The sequence below is a fragment of the Choloepus didactylus genome, chromosome 8 (assembly GCF_015220235.1).
Source record: "Choloepus didactylus isolate mChoDid1 chromosome 8, mChoDid1.pri, whole genome shotgun sequence".
Taxonomy (NCBI): domain Eukaryota; kingdom Metazoa; phylum Chordata; class Mammalia; order Pilosa; family Megalonychidae; genus Choloepus; species Choloepus didactylus.
In genome coordinates this window covers 37,938,859-37,955,291 of record NC_051314.1, presented here as the reverse complement: position 1 = coordinate 37,955,291, position 16,433 = coordinate 37,938,859, and the positions used below count along the sequence as shown (strand labels likewise).

The 16,433-nt window shown below is 37.0% G+C and overlaps 1 pseudogene; it reads left to right on the top strand.

Moving 5' to 3' along the window:
* Nucleotides 1-13,796: 13,796 nt before the first annotated feature.
* LOC119542603 lies at nucleotides 13,797-14,765 on the top strand (annotated as a pseudogene).
* The last annotated feature ends 1,668 nt before the right edge of the window (nucleotides 14,766-16,433 follow it).

The following is a 16,433-nucleotide window of genomic DNA, read 5'->3' as shown; positions in this document are numbered from 1 at the left end:
TGACTTGGGAGATATCAAGGAGCTTTTACAAAATTTTGCTTCTGTTCATTGACTGTTTTTAACTTTTCTTAGTGGTATATTTTAATGAACCAAGGGCTAGGCAAACTAAATTCCAAAAGTCTGATGGGAAGCAGGATAAGTAAAAGAGATCTTACGAAAAGCAGACAGTTCTTAACCTTCCCAAGTTAATCTCTCTTGAAAACATACGCCCACATACTTTCATGCACTATACACTAACATCCCTTTTGGAAATGTGTACAACTGATAAATGAAGGAACATATTGAATTCTTTGGTGGTGGGGCTTGTTCACTCATCAAAGTTTAGGTTTGGAGGCCCTCTTAGTTTTGACCTGTATAGCTAAGTTTGTTTTATTGCATTTTGTCCTTATTTTATTAAATGAATGGAAGTGGAAAAATGAAAATGATAATATTACAGATTGTAGACTTTGTAAATCCTATACAATTGAAACAAGGATAAAATCATTATGACAAAATGGCTTTGGAGAGTTATTTTACTAAATAAGTTCAACTGTTCATTCAACTCTAGACTAAAAGAACAGAATTAAAGAACAGCATAAAACACTGAAAGTAGCTAGCCAGAGATTATTTTAATAGAGATTTAATTAGGTAGGTTACCATATTTATTTTAATCTCTGAAAATGGACTATTGTCTATTTGATTTTCATATTTTAAATTATTATGTTTACTTTCAGAAGAAAATTATACAAAAGAAAATATTAACTGTAGGTGTTTAAAAGATGGACTTCATGATCAGACAGATCTGGGTTGAAATGCCAGCTCCTCTACTTAGCTAATGCAAGTTACTAATTATCTATGGGTCTCAGTTGCCTGATTTAAAAAAAAAAATGTATCATCAAATTGCTTTTTGTTTTTTTAGGGTTGTGTATGAGGAACAGAAAGTATAACATATATACAGGTACCATAATAGGCTCCCAAGAAATGTTAATTTTATGTAAGTAGCTCAATATAATATATGCTCTAACTATGGACTGATTTCTGAATTCATTTCCAAGATAAATTGTAAGGTATTTACAAAATACTACATGATGTGCCCCATCTTATACTAAACAAACCAGGGAACAGGTAAGTATAGCCACACACTGGAAAAAAGGCATTAATCTGCTCTTAACCTTTGTGCCAACACTCGAGAAACCTCACCCAAACCCATCGGGCCCACTTGGAACCTACAGAGCCACACCAGGCAAACACGCTCTGGCCCCTCTCTCAGCCAGCTCATCAAATCAAGAGGATGAATCATTCCACAAACAAATCTCCCCAGCAGGTGCCGACCAGCATGGTGGTTAAGACCACAAGTGCCAGAATTAGGCAGAACTGGTTCACATCCTGACTCTTCAATTTATAAGCCCAATGAAAAGTATGTAATCTCTTTAGACACTGTAAAACATCAATTGAGACACCTACTATATAGTATTGTTGGGATTATTATAAGAAAAAAGTAAGTAATAAAGGAGGTGAGGTAGTTAGAATTATAAGGTGGCATATGGTATGTACAGTAAACAATGGCATCTTTTTCTGATGAAAACAAAGAAGTCTGGCTAAGAGAGGACGAGGCCAGAAGATTTGTTGATGGTTCTGCCCCAGTTGGCTCCCGGCCCAACTCAAATTATATCTCCTCTAAGCAGAGCTATTTTTTGTTGTTGTTAAAATAAACACCCCACTTTCATACTTTGTAAAATGCACTTCTCAATCCATTCCTCTTTGTGTGCCTTTTCCCTCTTGTCTGTCTGCACACTGTTATTCTCTTCTGTATGTTATTATCACAGAGAATTGCCAGGTGCAGGTCAGTAGATGTCACAGGGACAACAAAGGAAAGGAAAAGCTTTCTGCACGTCTATCCTTGTAAACACAAAAACGAATCACACTTTCTTTTTCAGTAAAGAGGCCAAGTAAGTCAGTCCTACACTTGTACTTTTTCCCTGCAAATTATTAGTTGAGATAGGAATGTTGATGAATGTACTTGAACAAAATGTATTAAGTGTAGCTTTCAAGGGAGGCATACTCTCTTCATATCCATATCATTAGACTCACAAACACACACGCACGCACACTCTCACAGCTCATATTAGTGTTGAAGAATATCCTAGGAGTGGCATATTTTTATACAAATGAAGCAGCAGATTTCACTTGCATGCAAATCCTCAAAATAATTTTGCAATGATTTATTCTACATCCATTTTCAGAAATACTGTAAAGGTCAAGGGACAGAGTAAAAAATATTTTTATTTTACACTTTACTCAAGTTATCTATAACTTTATATTAGTGTGGACATTGCTCCTGGATTAGGTAGTTCAGATAAAAATTCATCATTATTTTTTGTAAACTAGGTAGCTTAAAATAACAACAGCTACTACTATATCAACAACAAAGTCTTCTAGAAAGTCTTATAGAGATTACAAAATCTGGGGTAGGAACTCTCGGAGACTAATTGAGTTGTAAACGTACTGTTATGTTTGTGTAGTTAAAAGAACCTGGACTAGGAGTCTAAAATGTGGGTTCCAGTTCTTGATCCACTACCAACTGTTAAATAGTTATATATATATATATATATATATATATATATATATATATATACACACACACACACACACACACACATATATATTTAATTCTCATAACAACACTTTTCTGAGGGAGGAACTGTTGTTATGCCCATACTCCAGATGAGGAAACTGAGGCTCTTTAGAGATAAAATAACTTGACAATGTCACCAGGTTGCAGGTGCTAGAAATAGGCTTCAAATCCAGGCATTCCAGCTACAGAGTCCATGCACTAATTTCTACCACCTTTCAGTCAGGACTTGAAGGACTACTGACATTGGATATCCCACTGTGGCTCATTTCACAGATGGTGCTAAGACAGAGTGAAGGTGAAGTTTACACTATAAAATAACCAGACACATGCAAGGCATTTCTCCTACCATTAATGTCAATGCCTTTTTCTTCTCTGAAGGGAGACAATGGAGAGGAGAATAATACTTCATTGTTCCGTGAGTGGGATGTGAGTCTCAGGCAGGAAGATTAAAAGTCTCAAAATGGAGGTGTTACCAAGATAGACTGTGGGGCCAGTGTGGAAAAGAACCAGAGGATATAGATAAGAACCAGAAAGGATGTAGGTAAGAAAAGGATACAGGACTTAGGAGAGGTGAAGACTATTTCTTAGGATGCTCTTTTTCCTGCCTAATTCTACAAGAGTAGCAGGAAGCTAGGAAGTTCAGCATGGGCCTTGGTGTCAATGAGGTAAGAGAATTTCCACTCTATGCTTTGATTAATAAGTGGGCCCATTTTTTTTTTCCTTCTGGATATACTGTTTTGAGCCTCTTTAATACTTGTCTGCCACCACAGATGCAATGAGAAATAATGAAAGAATTAATGAGACAATGCTTTTAAGATTTTCCTGACAACTTTCGAAAAACATCTTACTGTAGATGCTTATCTGTGATGAACTATTGAACCCTTAGAGACTCTGAACTGATTGAACCATGGATATCGTGAGCAACAGTTAGAGTGATCAAACAGATGATGACTTCAAAGGAAGTCATAAGCTGGCAATAAGTGTTAGTCTTCAACCGAAATAACTTATTTTGTACTTTGGCCAATGCATTTTTGAAAATTTCTCAATCCGTACCTAAGTCAATAAAATAATATTCCCAAAGAACTGGGGAAATATACATTTGTTTCATTTGAAAAACTTCAGAGGCTGTGTACTTTGACAACATAATATCTTAACTAACAAACAAAGAAATAGGAGAAATGGTCTGATCATTTATAATAGAAAGCCCACCTTTTTTATTTTATTCCCAATATCCTAGGGAAGGATCAATTCTTTTGTGGTTAGGTTATTTTTCATTTGATTTTTTAAATAATGCCTTTTTCACTACTACCCCCAGGCACAAGTACCAAATAAATAAATAAATAAATAAGTAAGTAAATAAAAATTTTCATTAAAATGTAAAATGGTCGATACTATTACAATTTTACAGCTTAAAATAGTACATGGAAATAGTACATGGAAATAGCTTATTAAAAGACTATCAGGTTAACTGCTCCCTTCTTTTAGAAAGTTCTAATTTTAGAAAGGTATTTAGCATTGGGCCCTGATGACCAGAAACTGGATTTAAGTCAAACTGACCCAGGGCTATAATCTTCTGACAGAAGAAAATAAAAGCATGGTAATCATTACAACTACTTCACCAAGAACAGCAGAGCTGTATTTATTACCAGTCTAATGGAAAGTCATTCAGTGAGCTGTGTTGTTTATTTCTTTGCAGGCTTGACTCCCTGGAGAAGGAGTTCAACCTGATCACATCTGTATCTCTTTTAAACAAAGTGACAGATGTCCTATGCAATGTAGATGGAGAATACTAATGAGACTAGCTATCATTTATTAAGCACCTACTATGGGCTTGTCATTATGCACCTTATCTCATTTAATCATCATAATGTTTTAGGTGAACATTATTATCTTCATTGTACAGATGGGGAAAGTGAGGTCTCAAGAGCCTGTATAACTTGCATAAGGGTTGTGTCTATCCCATAACTATTACTGTAACCATTTCTACAGTCATAATTATTATTATTATTAAAAAAGTGAAATGGCTTGATCCTGAAAACGTTGCAGCATGAAAGCCAGAAGCTCAGTGTTTCACAAAATGGAACATCACATTCACTGAAATGTTAGCACCCATCTGTGAATTTTCCAGAAGGCAAAAAAAAAAAAAAAGGTTCTGGTAAATCAAGCAGGAGTCCTGACTTTTAGGCTCTGAAAAAATATGCTTTGGTGTGTTTCCTGAGGACAGCAAACAGCAAAACTGTTTAAAGAAAAACTTCCATCAATGATATAAATAAATGATCGCCTGCAAATATGAATCTCTGCATTCATAAATGATCACTGATCTCTGGATCTAAAAAGGAACTCTCCTAATTGAGAGTGTTCCTCAATCAGAACTCAGTGATGGGGTGGCTTGCTCTCCAAGGAAAGCAAGATGGAAGATTACCACGGAATAATAGAATCTGTGCCCACAACATAATTTGGGTGTTCAGAGTCCTCATACCTCAACCACTTGCCTTTCCCTGGAGATCTAGAAAGAGATGAGCTACGTCCCACCTTTGAGAAAACTAAAAGAAAAATTAACCTAACTTGAACATAAAGAATAGAAGGAGAACAATTCTCAATGAACAACATACCATTTAACAATAGTGTCTTTGACCAGTTTGACATGAAATACATGGCATGTCACACGTTCTTCTTCCCAATGACAAGTACACCACCATCTACCACACACCTGAGCCTTGCATTTTTTCTTTTTCTTTCTTATCTTTTATCTTCTTTGTGTCAAACCTCCCACTATACAATGTTATTCTCACTGTAGTCTTTGAGTGTTTATCATTGCTTTTTACCACTTAAATAAAGCAATATGAAAGGAAAACATGTTTTCAAAAGACTAAGATCTTTGTTATTTACATACACACGCACATACACACACACACAAAGCAAATGAAAAAGAGTTTAATCAAAGCCATGCTGAGTTGCTGCTAAGTGTTAGATTGGCTGACAAGAGACTATTTTTAATTTTATCTAATGCTTTTCCTAAAAGGATTTAAAAACCCATTCATTTCTAACTGTTAAGAATGAGCAATTAAACTTCTTTTTTGGAAAAGTATAACTTAAACCACAAACGTGTTGGAAGAAAGAAAGCAATAGAAACATTTAAGTCCTGTTTCTGGAATCTATTTAAATCCCAGTTTAAGAATATTCATCCAGTATCTTATACTTGAAGATAGGTTCTAATATCTCAATTTCTGAAAAAGAAATGTAATATTTAAATGTTGGCCATAGCTGAGAAATTATTCAGAAGTAGGCTAAGTCTTAGAAGGGCCACATAAATTACACCCATTCCTGACAAATAGGTTCATAGAGGTTAGCAGTATCTATGCAGGGAGGTAGTTTTAATTGTCTAATAGGATCTCTTTACATTCTGAGATTTCCATGCTATTTTCATTCTAATGAAAACAAAATTCACGCTGACACAGCACAGATCTCAGACACCACTGCATTGTTCCATGAAACAGATGTTTTGGAATTCTCTTAATGACAGACAGACTTCCTTCATGAAACGTTTCTAGAATGCAGGCTTTGGTCAAACTGGTCATGCCTGTATTAAAACCTTTCGCTCATCAGGTCAATTTTTGCATTTTTCTACTTATCTCATCTAACAATCTCATCTTAATAAAAGGTCAAGTTTCTTTAAACGTAATTGTATATCCTGTTTTGATTTTTGGTTTTGTTTTGTTTTGTTTTCCAAATCACATTGCTAACATTTGGACTGTTAGCAGAAAAGATTGAATGCCAGTGAAAGGTTTAACCATTTTTTGAGCTATCCTCTCAGATAACAGACAATTGGAGGGGATACTCCATTGTAATTCAATATTAAAAAATTGAATTTGGAATAACTGTATCCAAGGAGCTAAAGTAGTAAGAGACCTAAATGGGTGACCTTCCCTAGGCTAACTTCTAGAAGGCTCCTCGGAGGCATGCATCACTTAAAAGGGATACATTTCTATAGTGTGCTCTTAAGAAAGACAGACAGTCGTCCAAAGCTGATGCTCATTCACTTCCGCACAGACCTCCAATACCTGTGAGCAAATGCCTCCTAGACTTCTTGACCTGGATTGTTGATGAGATGGTTGAGAGTGTGGATGTTTTTGTAATCATCTAATATTGCTGATGTTTGCTCAGCCTGACCCATCCAGTCCCTGGGTGTGAGATATTTTCAGAGGCACAGTGACTCATTCAAGCACTAAAGTACCATTTACGATATTGTAGCAGTAATCTACTAAAAGCCACCTGACTCTGTGTCTAGCCAAGTAAACAGCCCCAGTTCCCACCTTTGATTTCATTGATTGGGGGAGAGGCAACACATGGCCTTTAAAATAAAAAGCATTCTATTCAGTCTTGTTTGAGTTGGACCTCAAAATTTTCCAAAGATAATTATTACCTAACCTTAACTACCATTGCCCGAGTGGACTCAAACAATCATTCCCTGATTTTACACAATTCCAAGGGCTGTGTTCTGGGAGATAAGCATATACATAGAGGGTACTTGATTTGCCAAAGGAAAGTTGCTACTTTTAATTCATCTCTGGTCATAAAAAGGTAATCATTAAAACCTCCTTGGATGGGACTGGCATCCTTTAAGATTTGCCTTTTTTAAGTCCAGTGACTGAGCTATCAGTTTGCTTGCTGGCTTCAAGGGTTTTCTCCAGCAAATTTCTACAATATGAGTGTTGTCATATTTGCATAATGTTTGAGACACAGGAAACCAATTGCAAATAAGACACAGTCACTGTTTCTCTAGGAGATGACAATTTAATGGGACAATACAACTCCATGAAAACAGCTATTATTGGAGTGTCCCTGGAGCACAGAGATTGTATCTCATGTAATCTTAGGGAATAACAGGCAGAAGAACATTCCAGAAGAATAATTCCTCACTGGTAAAATAATGCCTAGCATAACTTTTACTGTACATGCCATGACCACATGAAAAAGATCATTCTCATCATTCAGGTTAATTACTCAGATACTTGCTTCAGGCTTCAGACAGAATTTGTACTTAGGTAAGCAGTCCTTGGCAGCAGATTTTCCCATTAGAACCAAACTGAATCATGAGAAAAGAAAAATTTCCTTTAAGCAAAAAGGTTAATCTTGAATTTCTAATGTATATGTACAAAACTTAGAGTAATAAAGAGTATGGGGATAAGAATTAAAAATGTGAATTCTGGGTTCTGATTTACCATGAATCAGAACCTTGGCTAGTCCCTGGATTTCAGGATTCATGGAGAAAGCTCAAGGACTTTGGAATCAAAGGAATCAAAGACCTAAATCTGAATCTCATCTCTGCCCTATGTCAGCCGGGCAAACTTAGACAAGTCCAAAATGTATGTTTGTTTCCTAATTCTTACCATGGAGATAACAATCCTTTCTTAAAGAGCTGTTTTGAGAATGAAGTAACACGTAAAGGTCTTTATGCATCTAGCACTCTAAAGAAAATCAAGATGAAATTATTTTGAAGAATTTATAAACTCTAAGCAAATGTAGGAGATTAATATTGTTATTTGCAGCCTATCCTTAATAACTAAAAATGAACAATAGAGAAGACTGTTCTTAACTGAGAGAAAGTATTAATTTTATGGCTTGGAATATGGTTTCAATATCTCACCAAGCTTGGTCACTTGTTTGTTTTTAAATGTTCTACCTTGATTAGAACAGCTATGAGTAATTCCATATTGGTCTGCATTTCATAAAACGTCAAAATTCCACACCTTGTAATTCTCAGTAAGAAATCAGCTTCAGACAATATAAATGTCAGCATTACCTGCTTATATTTATCACAAGGTTTTAAATTTCACTTTAGTAAATGATTATCTTAAACATATATATAAGAACATACTCTAATCATTAATTGGTACATGCCCTGGAATGGATCTTGGCTGATGTTTTACCTCTAGGGATGACTTTCATAAAATCCTTATAATATGTACATAAAACAAGACCCTCTTGATATTCCTGACACTAAATTGCTTCACACTATAATACATTATATATATATATATATATATATATATATATATATATATATATATATATAACAGTGGGCTAACCTGAGTATGTCAAAGGTCTTACAGTATCCAGTAAAACCTCCACATTCCATATGATTTTTATATCATTTTGATACATGCTGGGCCCAACTACTTTTGCTCCTAACTCTCCTCCAGTTCCATTCTTCTCATCTCCAGCCACTGTGGCCCACAAAAGCTCTGAGATGATTCCCTCACTGGAAGCAAGTATAAAGTGCTAAAGACTTAGTAGTATTTAATAAAGATTTTCCTCCTAGATGAATTAAAAAAAACCCTTTTGAAGATGGAAAAAAAGCTTCACAATAAATATAATCAACATTTCAAAGCAGTTAGTTATGAAAACTGAAGTGTACCTAATTCTCTCATTGTGAGGATCCCCAACGATCAGTTATTTGGGGAGAGTATACTAAATGTATCATCTGTTTGCAACACTTTTTACTAAAAATGGAATTAATGGTAACTTATTGGATGTGATTAGATGGCATTTGAACCAAGCCTGGGAGAATTAGTAAAATTTTAACAAGGGAGGATGGAATAAAGAAGGCATACAAAGGAAAGAATGTGAGAGAGTCTAGGTCTCTATGTGTCCTTTAAATTGTAGCCTTGTACTGCTGCTTTACAAACTCTATGTCTGCTTCATTAAAAAAAAAACTAACCTCATCTCATCTTTGATTGTTACAACCTAAGATGATTTGTCTGCTAACTTAGGCAAACGATCAAGCCTCTTTGAGCTCCGGTTTCCTCATCACCCACATCATGAAAGGATGTCTGAACATTAAATGAGATTATATGCTTATGACACTGCTTGGCACCATAATATAGCAATTCCAGGAACAGCAGCTGTAGCATTGTCTGAAACATTAGATTTGCTTTCAGAGAATAACTGTGAGAATGTCTGAACATAATCAAAGCAACTAATTTTTCTTTCAATACAGCTTAGCTGTACTTTCATTACATCTTTTAACCCTGATAAATTTCCTCTTAATGTTCAGTTTCGTACTCTCAGAGTCTTAAACTCATGTTACAAAACAAATCAACTGAAACATATCCTAAAGATTGTAGCACATCTTCAGTGATTCATGTAACATGATGATGGCTTCATCTGATATTAACCCATACTGGAATATTAATTTCTGGTGTTATAGTTCACAGAATTCATACCTGTGAAAGGTTCACATTACAAATATTAATGGTATATGTTATAGAATAGCATAATATTTTTAAAAAATATTTATAGACAAACTCATAAATGACCTAGACTCCAGGTTTGGCTGGAATGTTAAATTATGAAATATATAAGCTCTAAATGGCAGAAAGCGAATTGCCAAGGCATTCTCCAATTCATTGTTTAGAACTAAACAGCATTTTCATTATTAAATGCTTACCAACATAATAAGCTGTATATCAGTTACTTCATATGCAAAGTAAATAAACCCAAATAGAAATAAACTAGCCTAGAAATAGGAAAATAGAAATCAAACATAGTTGCTAAGAATGTCAGATTTAAAAAAAAAATCAATAGGAAACCATAAAAATTTCCTTCCTCATTAAAAGTTTCCTTTGGGTTGAATGAAAGCAACTGAAAATTCACTCAGACATTTTCAGAGTGTGGTAAATAAGAAGGCAGTGCATATCCCCCTACCCTTTGTAATAATTTGCTCAAATTTGGGGATGTTGATTGACACATATGCACAGCAGCAGGAAAAAAAAAAAATCTGAAATTATCATTGTCCCCATAAGTGAGAACAATGATGATGATGTGACGTGGGTAAAGTATCAGATTAAATGTGGAAATTTTCTCCATTTGCCCCAATCCTTAACTTCCCCAGATTAGAGATACTGCTTGCCCTGGAGCCTTCAGCCAAAGGACAGGAGATTATAAAACAAGATACTGGTGAGTCATAAGAAATGAATGAAGAAGTTTATCATGCTTTTCCTGAATTATCCTTTTATTACAAAAACAAAAAGGAAACCTCTTAAAATTGAGAACACTTTAGACAGAAAAGAAAATTATATATATTAAGATTTGGTTTTCAAAACAAGATTGATTTGTATAACTAAAGCATCCACCAACACACACACACACACACACACACACACACACACACACATATATATTCCTGTAGGTTAATAGGAAAACAAACCTTCTTTCCTCACCATGCTTCCAAGTATAGTTTCTTTGTTTTTCAGAATTCCTTTACAATAAAAGATGTGGAAGGAATGTTTCTTACCCCTATTGCTACTGCTCAAAATGAATTACCCTGGAAGGATTAGAGAATGATGACAATAATATTAATTAAAATTTCAACAGCAACTATTATTTATATAGCATTTTGCAAGGTGATCCCTTCTATACTATCTCATTTAATCTCCAGAAACCCTGTGGAATAGCTTTTGTAGATGTGTCATTCCTAATTTACAGAAGAGGAATCATAAATTTGGGGAGATTAAATGACACACCCAAGATCACATGAGCTACACCCAGAGTCTGAACTCGGGACACTGCCCTGGGGTCCATCCTTACCTAAGCCTCCAATCAGCTTCCACATAAAGTATATGTATATATTTGTATATGTAATGAACCATGATTCTCCCAAGCAATGCTAGGAAAACCAGCAAGTTACAAATAAACAGGGCTATGCGTCCTTGCTTGATGCAGGTAGAGACACACATCCTTGTGCTGATGTCAGTCAACCCCTAAGAAGAAGCCAGTGTTCCATTGTTATATTAACAGCTCTGTGTGACACAGGACTAAACAGAACATCTCTGGTTTCTGGGATTATGGGGAGTCAAATGGGAGGAATTAGCATTTGGAGATGGTGTAGTTGGGGGATGTACAAGGAGACAAGCCCCTTCCAGTGAGAAAGGCCTGTGCAAGAAGCTAGCAGGGTCTAAGTAGCCCCCAGGGAATGCATTCCATCAGCTCCACCTGGGGACTTGATGGGGTGAGATTAAAAACCCAGGAGAAAAGGCTGGATATTATTCTTACATACTGGTCTGCCCCCGCTGTGAGACATTGCTGAAGTGGTAAAGTAGGTTTACTTGAAGAGACATCAAGTGGAGTGGGGAAAGCACTCAGGCCGGAATTCTCCATTGGCCATTTACCCTATACTCAAACAGGTGAAAAGTTAGAGTAGCGAGAAAATACTGATTGAAAAGGAAAGAAAAAAAAGGAGAGGCTGGATACACCAATAACCACCACCCCCCCCCCCAAAAAAAAAAATCTTTTCTTTCTTCATGTGCTGCCTCTGCCTTCAGTTTATTTTTATCTACACAAGACAATTTAGCAGCGATGTTCATAAAACCTTCCTCTCCTTTCTGACCAGGTAGTTTGCACCAGTGAATTCCTGATGGTGGTGGATTCCATACTAGGCAGGCAAACTGTTTCCGGGTCCCAGCAGGGATCTCAGCCGCATGTAGCTCTCTCCAACATTGGTGCTTCTTGCCTATGAGCGCACCTTCTACTGGCACCTAAACATTTCTTTTATTGCTCTGATATTAAGGCAGAACGATATTCAGTGCCTTTGTGATGCAGCCAGTCCAAAGAACTTAAAGAGAAAGTCCTCCTGGATTTATACGCTGATAACCAGAACTTGCACATCCATCATTCATCTTCTTCTGATTCCAATGTCCCAAGAGGCTCCAGTTCTCAATGTCTGGATAACTCTTATCTGGAATCTGAGTGTTCCTGGTGATATTCAGAGAACAGCCACTCACAGTCGAGCCCCAAGAGAGGCCACCATGTGTCATAAACCCATTCTCCTGAGGAACTGTTCTTTCTGGAAGCAGTATTCCAGATGTGGTGCTCTCAAGAAGCATTGCCCCATTCTGTGACCGCCATTTATTTTTTTATTTACAAAAAAACCCATAAACACTGGAAAACATTCATTTTTTTCTAACACTATTGGCTATTTTTGCACAACACTTAATAATAAGGCTCCTTAAGACTGCTAACAAGTTTGCAGATTAAAAGGAAGATAAGCATATTTTCCAAGGGATTGTTGCAAGGGGAGGAGTTGTAAAGAGAGAAGCTCTATATTTGCCATGACAACCCCTCTTTACTCTCACCACCACCACCTCCACCAGCACCTCCACCACCAAACGCCTATGCCACTTCTTCACCTAGAAGCAGTAGGAATGGAACATTTTACTTTTGTTTTTTCAGGAGATATTGACAGATATCAGCAAACTTCAGCCTATGGGCCAAATTCTTCCAACCACCTGCTTTTGTAAATAAATTATATTGCAACACAGCCATTCCTATTTGTTTACGTATTGTCTACAGCTTCTATCATACTGGCAAAGTTGAGCAATTGCTACAGATACCATATTGCCCACACAGCCTAAAATGTTTAGTATCTGGCCTTTTACAGAAAAAAGTTTGACTTGATCAAAGGTAGAATAGATAAACATAGGAGCCAGTTTGCACAATACTGACCATGTTTTAATTCATTTGACAAATACTTGGGGAGCCCTTACAGGGTGCTAGGCTCTGAGGATTCAGCAAAGAACAAAACCAACACAGTCCTTTGCCTCCAAAAGCTCCTAGATTTTTCTGGTTTCACTGCAATGGTCTCTGTTCGACATGTTCTTCTATGTTTATTAAAGGGCACAGATAAGTATCACAAACAGTAATAGGCATAGGCTAGGATAGCAACTAGGTTTGCCAGATAAAATAAACGCAGTTAAATTCAGCAAATAGACACTAAATTGAAATAATCAATGTGAATAAAACTAAATACTGTAAAATAAACCTCTCCCTTTACAGTTCATCAAAGAGAAATGCCCAATGGACTTAAAGTGTGTTTGTCCCATTGTCAGGGCAACAGAAGGTAGTGATGATGAAGGTGATGGACTTTAAGCATTAGGACAAGGCCATGCCTGCTGTGTGATGTGTCAGGCTATTTAAAAGTGATGGCTGTGCCTGCACGGGCACTGGCTTTCAGCCTGACTTGCTGGCTCGCTGACCTGCCGGCGGGTGGCTGCCAGGCGTGGGTCGGGGCATCTACAGAGATGGGAAATTCAGTTACCACAACTATCTCCAGAAGAGAGAACTTAAAAGACATTAGCAATGGATGAAATTGGAAAAGATATCAAAAAGCTACTGTCAGGCCCAGATGGCGTTACGGGTTAAAAAAAAAAATCTTTCACGAAGAAGAAAGTTCTTAAGCAATGTGATAGATTCAGTAGCCTGTGAAAAGAGGCCACCATTCATAATATCTTCAAAACAAGATATATCACCTCATATTACAAATGTTTGTGAAATGAAGCATTACCTGTGTGGCTGCTGTGCAGCCTTCAACAATAGCAGTCACTTTTCCTATTCAGAAGGTCCTCCTTCAGCAACAGCTTTGTGGAATCAAAACCTGGGATGCTCTACTTCAGTTGAGGAGGGATGGATTCCGAAACTTGTATTGTAGATTCCTTCCCCCCATTAATACAGAAGACAACTACACGGGCCCTTACGTTTGCTCTGTATGAGGCTTTTACTTGCCTTCTCCATAACTATGTCAGCACCCCAGAGTCTGTAATTCTTAGTATGACTGCACTACTTGCGGGGACAATAGAAGCAATTTTCACTGCATTTGAAAGAGTTCAAACATTTTCTCAAGACCACAAGAATCATGACAAATTTCAAAGACATATCAGGCTTTCAGAACACTGAAATCCCAAGCAATTAGAGAGTATTATCAAGGCTTGGTACTCATTCTTTTCCATAATGGATTCAGCAAAGTCCTTTTTTATTTATTTATTTATTTATTTATTTATTTATTTATTTATTTATTTATTTATTTTGGCCTTTAAAGTCCCATTAGGGAGTATTTGCCTACTGCAATGACTCACAGCGCTCATTTGGTAAATGATTTTATCTGTGGAGGGCTATTGGGTGCTATGTTGGGATTCTTGTTTTTCCTACCTAATGTTGTAAATACTCACAGGCAGTCTCAGGGTTTCCAAAAAATCTGGCTAGAACAGGATAGGAAACTGACAACCTTTTCAGAGGTGTCCGTCTGAATTACCATCAGCCTCTCAAATCTTGGGGCATAATCAGCGTGACTTATGAGTTCATGCTAAAGGTTACATGAAAGAATTGTTAGTTTAGTGCCACTTATCAACCAAATAGACAGAAGGAGAACGCAGTTTGGCCTAATTCCTAACTGGTCACATACAAGTTGGTACCATAAGTCTGGGGTACAGTGAACTATGGGCAAAACTGTTTTCTTCAAGTACCAAAAACAACAGAATAAAAGGTTTCAGTAGGAAAATTTTTTTAAATGATGCTAATAAACATTAAAACCTCCTTTAAAAAGGAGGTATAAAAAAAGAAACAGAAAGCTCTTTCCTCCTCTTCTTTCTGGGAAGAAGGTAGAAGGGAGAATAAGAGAATCTGTACACAGGATGAAGAGGGGGAAACACAAGTTGAATAACTCATAAATATTCAGAAATGTGAGGAGTGTTCGTGTGTGTGTGTATGTGTGTGTGTGTATGTGTGTGTGTGTGTATATAGCATGTGTATATAGCATGTATGTATATAGTATAAATAGCATGCTGAAGGCCCCTGGTTTAACAAATCTGGGTTCTTCACCTTGTGATTACAAGAAGAGAGAATGGGATGGAGGAAGTCTGGTGGTGTCTGAACTTTCACTTGTATATAAAACCTAGGTCCAGAGAGTTTCCATGGGCAGAATGAAAATCCTCCTAGTAGCTTAACAGCGAGTCCCACAGAGCCAGTCCCAACAAGTAGAAAGGCATGCAAAAAGAGGCATAGGGTTTGCTGTCTAAATAGATGAAAGCATTAATCTTACCCATCAAACTACTATTTGTGTTCATGGTAACAGCAGATATTTAATGCACACACAGAGATACTGCATGAAATCAAATACAGGGAAGGTGTTTGTTGTTGGCACATTAAAAAATAAAGCCTATATTCTAATTCATATTTATATTTATATTTTAATTTATATTTATATTTTGCTAGTTAAATTTTAAGCAATATCTAAATTTAAAACATCAAAGAGAAGTGATTGTTTTCAGGTAACCCTGTAGAGACTTCATGAGATCTTCTGTTTGTCACAGTAGCAGACTGTGGATTTTTCCACCCAATTATTTCACAAGGACTTTCTGCTTTGTCACACATGCTCCTATTCATTGATCCAATGCCCAGGCAGAACCGGAGATTCTAAACTTGTCCGGAAAAGGGTTTCATAATTCATTGTGTACACTGCTCTGCTTGGAGCCAAGAGCACTGATTTGATCCAAGTGCATGCTCTGGGACATTCACAGTTGACTAAAGGAACCAGATTTTTTAATAAACTCTTGTAGGACAGAGGGAGAAAAGCCTGAGAGCACAAGCCCTGTGGCTGAGGTGGACGAGGAAAGGAGGGAAAGGGAGTGAGACTACCAAGGAATGAGGCTGTGGACAGTAGGGGATGTGTCCCTTTTGGGTGTTCCATGAGCAAATGTATGACTGCCCTGGCTGAGGAAGGTTGCTCCCCGCAGCAAGAAGGTTTGTGCCAGAGAGTGATGAGAGACTTGGAAGGAAAGAGAGGGGGAGGACAGGAAAAAAGGGAAAGGAGAGCCTGGTGAGAGAGTAAATGTGCCAGCACAGATCATTCTGGAAAACATGGTACCAGCCAGCCAGCACAGGAAGTTCATGTTGAGGGCTGTTCTCAGTATAGAGTTACCCTTCAACCTTGGCTTTGACAAGGCTGGGGGAGGGAGAAGGATGGTGATGGACGATGAGGCGTGGGATC